Raw genomic sequence first — 6,048 nt, 5'->3', positions numbered from 1 at the left:
GCGTGAAAATCTCGGTGTACACGTATGTGGAAGTGCGTTTAACGAGACATACGCGGATAAATAGATCGAACGCGGAGCGAGTGATTTCGCCAGCAAGGTCTTCGGATTTGACCCTGAAGAGTGAACAGTGCTTACAGAAACAGAATACAGTGCTTGCAGGACATTGTGCAGTGAATAGAAACACGCAGTGAACAGCCGCGAAAAATTAATACCAAATTGAAGTGTGCGCGATGCGCAGGGCCCCTTCGACCTACCGTCATTGAACGCGGGAAATTCTGCACAAGGATAGCATAACTACAACCTTCGTAGCGCCGAAACTACGCCACCCTCGACATTTTGCAAGAAGAACTATCGTCTCGGAATGACGTCAAGAATCTACCCTGAATCGGTGATTCGGTAAGTCTGGGACACCCTGTATATAACGTATATTTATAATATAATAACGTTACATATATGTATATGTACATATCATGCAATAATATAAGTAATATGTAATACAGTACTGCATACATTATAACGTAACATTTATAACGTTTATAATGTTTGTAATATATCATTTCTATATTATGTCAGTATACATGTCAGATTTTAAAAGTTTTTATCGAAACATGTTATAAATTTGCACACGCACACACATGGAGCAACTCGCTGTCGTCATTGTCAAGTCATTGTAACGTGAAAAATGGCTTTCACCAACCATATGTAAAGCGTTAAAAGTATATCAATAGTGCTATAATATTTGCGAATTCAATGTAATTTTTTCGGAAGCGTGCCTGAAAACAATTATGAAAATGATTATAAGAATATATATAGTAGCAGATAAATAATAATTACACACAAACATAAACTTTAGTGATATATAGTACTATTAGAATAATTTATAAGTTGTCATTATAAGTAACATTAGAATTATATTAAAACGGTTTCATTAAAGTATTACGTTATTAAAAATTGAAGACGAATAATGAAAATTTAGTAGATTTAATTTTATCATGATAAAATTTATAAAGAAAAACAGATTTTATTATAGAACTAAATCGTTATAGCAAATTTCTTAGACATATTGTTTTGGCAATATTATCTAATGATCGTATATCAAGGCAATATTTTTTATAGTTCCTTAAAATATAGTTGATATATATTACTAACATCGTCGTTCTTGAGCGTCTAATCTAATCATTCTTGAGCTTCAATTGCAGATTGGGCATTCATTTCTGACATACACATGTCGAAACCTACAGACGTACTCTTGAGGAATCTCATTCATGGGTATGTCTCCTCCTCTGGCCTGTTCTTGTGCCGGGATCCTTTGTCTGCGATCATATTCGTATGCACAAAGGCTTACAACAGAAAAATCAGTTTTATATGCAACCGTAATATGGATACATACACTTAATTATATTATTGTACAGGAATTGTAGATTTGCTATAGTATGAATAACATTTAATGAAAGAAAATGAAAGAATTAAATGATTACATTAGACATCATGCAAAAAATAATTATGTAGCGTCGGAGGCATTGTATAAGGTGATTGTATTTACACTCTACAAAATTCTTTGACAATGAAATCATTGAAGTTTCATCCTAATCGTGTATTCTGAAAATAATTCTTAAACTTTAAGAACATAGAACTATCTTAGAATTCAGTTCATAGTTATATTATCATCTAGGCTCGAAGTGCCATTTGTGCAAGTCCATTCATACTATGTATCAAGAGAAAAATAATTATTCATCAAGCCGAAGATAACTTTTGTAAAACAAAAATATATAAAATTCCTATTTGTAATATTTCTATACTTTATGTGATATATGTACTCTAATCGTCTAAGATAACCATTTATTATTCATGTACTATGTGCACGTTATGAAATACAAGTTTATTTACAGATAGACATTGACTCGCATTGATAGAATTAGTACAATCCCACATATTGCTATTATAATGGAAAGACCAATTCTTACTCCTATCGTGTCTTTATGATGTGATGGCCAAAATAATAATACAGTGGCAACTGAAAAATGATCGTGATTAGTTTTGAACTAATTATATTCAGAATATATAAATATATAAAACTTTTCACTATCACATTGTAATTATGTTATTTACAGAAATGTATTACTAATCATTAATTGTGTAAAAATTCCTAATTTGTTATTAGGAATTAATATAGTAAAAATGTATTAAAGTAGTAATATAGTAAAAATGTAGTAAAGTAGTAATATAATAAAAATGTATTACAATACACCGAATAAAAATTCTTAGTAGCCGATACTTCTTATGCATATAGACATGGCCAAACATATTTTGGCTATGTCTATTTTAATGAAATTGAATAATCAAATCTAGAGATTAATCGCCAAGAAATAATTAATAAAATAATTAATTAGTAGTAGAATGAAATATCTCATACGTGCTTTTCTCACATACAGCCATGGACAAAATTATTAGGCACCCTACTTATTTAACTAACTTCCTTCTAATTTATAAGGAAATAAATAACACCATCTTTATAAATATTAATATTTATTCTCTAAACAATCATACAAACTAATATTTGGTTGGTCCACAATTGTGTTTTATGACTTCTGTTCCTCTCAGGTAAGCTATGCACTAGTCGCTTGCACATAAAAGATGATATCTTCTCCCATTTTTCAAGGACCGTTTTCTTGAGTTCAGTAATAGAAATTGCACTTGCGAGTATAGATATATTTCTTTACACATAATAATCACGTCCGTAGTCATCAAAGTCAAAATACAAACTGAAGAAGTTTCATAGAAGTATTGTTATTCCCATAAGAAAGATATTGAACTTCGTACCTCAATCGTTTGAACCATTCATAAGGTCGATAGAATGAAAACAACATATAAACATAAAGTTTACACTTATTCAGTTCCGCGATATTTGCGAGAAACAAGGTGCCTAATAATTTTGTCCATGGCTGTATATGTAAATATATATAATAAATATATATAAAGTTAAACAGCGATTAATTATAACGATATGTAATTAAAAATATTATTTCATCTTATTAGAACACACAGCTATTACAATGTCTAGTATTATAAATATCAGATATCTCGGCATTGTAAACACTACTGCTTATATCTGTGGAAGATTTTATTCTTTAAATTATTGCTGCTCCGAAATCTCGAAATAAAGCTTGCTGTATCCCTTTGGTTTATTTATTTAATCTTCTTAATATCGCGATATTATGTAACAAGCCTGAAAGTAGCAATGTAAAAAAGTTTTTAACATTGGTCATATAATACAACAGTATTTCTTCGGTCAGCACCACTTCTGACACGCTATGATAAATATCTTTCGAATAATCGAACAAGTAAGAGATATCGCATGAACGCAGGCGCGGCGCGGGTATAAATGACATGAATACCGAAAAAAAACATATAATAATTACTAAGTTCTGTTTTAATTATCAAGCGATTTGGGCAAATTAAAACCGTGATTGACGCGGTATTGGTGGTACTTATGACAAATTATGTGTGAAAGTATGTATCAATCGTTTCATTCCTATTTCGAATTCTTCTCTGCGACTGTCAATAGCAACCGTAATAATTGTCGCGATTATGAAAGAGTTGCACTTGGTACTTACAATTAGTCAGTCACTGAGGGAGATTCAAAATAGATCCGAAACGGTTTGAAATATACTTTCACACGTAATTGGTCAATACGCGTCGACAACCAGTGCAATTATTATTAACCTTATTCATTAGCTTGAAAATAAAATATGTAAGGTTTGCGAAAAGTATATAGAACCTAACATTTATGTATGGATTCAAGTTTAAGTAAAAAGTCTCTAAAAATTAACCAACCTTTCTCATAAGAAATTCTCGGCTTGGAAATTAAAATGGTGTAACGTGCTACGAGTGAGCGGACAGCTCGCGAGTTACCCAGAGTCGGTGAACCGTGGCGACAGGGAAGGTAGTGAATCTATAGACCTTTTAGGGAAAAGAAATCAATATATTCTGTGGCTAATTAATTATACATGTACACGGAGGCTTATCACTAGGCGGTGGAGTCGCGGTGACTCGGAATACGCGGCGGAGTCTCACGGCTAAGCGATGGAGTTGCGGTGACTCGGAATACGCGGCGGAGTCTTACGTCTAAGCGGTGGAGTCGCGGTGACTCGGTATACGCGGTTGAGTCGCGGTGACTTCGAAATACGCAGCGAAATCTCACGGCTAAGCGATGGAGTCGCGGTGACTCGGTATACGCGGTGGAGTCGTGGTGACGCGGAATGCGCGGAGGTTTGGCGGGGATTCGGGTCGGTGCTGCTCAGAACGCAGGCTTCGGTGGAGTGCTGCTCAATACGCAGACTGCAGTGGAGTGCTGCTCAGAACGCAGGCTTAGGCGGAGTGCGCCTCAGTACGCCGACTTAGGCGGAGTGCGGCTCAGTACGCCGGCTTAGGCGGAGTGCTGCTCATTACGCAGACTTAGCGGTGGAGGTGCGGCTCAGTACGCCGGCTTAGGCGGAGTGCTGTTCAACTCGCAGGTTTCGGTGGAGATGCTGCTCAAGACGCAGGCTTAGGAACTGCTGCTCGGCTCGCGGGCTTAGGATAGCTAGAGCGGGAGAGCTCTAGCCCGGGAATGGTACCGGTGGTCTCGCGGCTCGCGCTTATATACCCCGGACCTGTGGTCCGGGGGTCGCGGTGCCTGGCGGCACTTGGTGGGGCCTGGCGTATGGCGGTCCGCGGGGCCGCAGGCGTCGCGCCGCTAGCTGTTGCGCGAGACAGCCGTGACGTAGCAATAGCTGCGTCACATCGGTAACTATTTCCTTCCCTTCAATGTCCTCATCAAATCTGGAACTAGCTGATGCTGTGTCTCCTCTGTATGACCGATACCAAAATAATAAGCGCTTCTGTTATTGTATATGATGTACGCGATATTCCAAGCACGCTATGGAAGGGAAGCCTGCCTGTGTTTTGTTAAATATCAATGGTAGACAATATTTACTACAAAGGTATAAAGTGGGAGAAGGGAACAGTAGAAAACAGGGAGAAGGGTACGTATAGTAAGTGCAACAATTACTTGTACAGGGAACATTTCTTTAAAAAAGTCCTTATTTCCTTAAGTCCTTATTGTTAGAAAATAAATTGTAACTAACAATTGAGCTGAGTATCAAAATAACATTCCTATATAAATATAAATATATATTCAAAATCTTCTTTATTCAACCAAGCTGGCAATATTTAGTAAAAACCACACAACGTTTCGACCGTACACCGAAAAAATTGTATTCTGATGAGAAGTACATCTTAAGAATATGCCACTTATTTTTATCCTATTTTCCACTAAAATAGGTGCCAAGAGGATCTTCTTATTTTAAGACGGAAATCCTCTAATCAAATATTCTTATCAGATATTCTTATCAGATATTCTTAAAATATATAATGATTGCGATATTTTCTTACCATTATATTATTTAATATTTGGGATCATGGTTAATAATTTTGCGATCATTAACCATGATCCCAAATATTAAATAATATAATGGTAAAAAACAGTTCAATAAGTAGACATTTGCTATATATTTATTAACTATGTATTTTATAAAAAACAATATATATAGTACATTATATCAAGTAATACAATATATATTAAGTACATATAAGTTTACATATCACATATTATAGAATGTGTCTGAAAGATATATATGAATTGCCATCTGCTCCTATTCTAAATGAAGTTGAATAAAATGATATAAGATCTTGGTGTTCGCGATAAAACCATTGCATGGTTGGTGTCACTTCATAACAGTGAAGATGACTATTGAACCCAACAGTATGAAAACCTGACAAAATAAAACCTACTCTATCATTATTTAGCTGTGATTTTACAATCCAATGCAATAATCCAAAGAGGGGCAAATCATTTTCATAGTTTATCGCAAGCACCATATTTCTCTTATATTTAGTGTTATAGATAGTTGCTTCTTTAACTACCACAGAGTTCTCATGACCAGGAGGTAAGATATATTGAAAATCATTATAATTATAACAATCAATTAGACTTTGTTCTTTGAAATG

The sequence above is a fragment of the Ooceraea biroi genome, chromosome 13 (genome assembly GCF_003672135.1).
Source record: "Ooceraea biroi isolate clonal line C1 chromosome 13, Obir_v5.4, whole genome shotgun sequence".
Taxonomy (NCBI): Eukaryota; Metazoa; Arthropoda; class Insecta; order Hymenoptera; family Formicidae; genus Ooceraea; species Ooceraea biroi.
The sequence above is the reverse complement of the archived record's forward strand: the minus strand, read 5'-3'. Positions refer to the sequence as shown.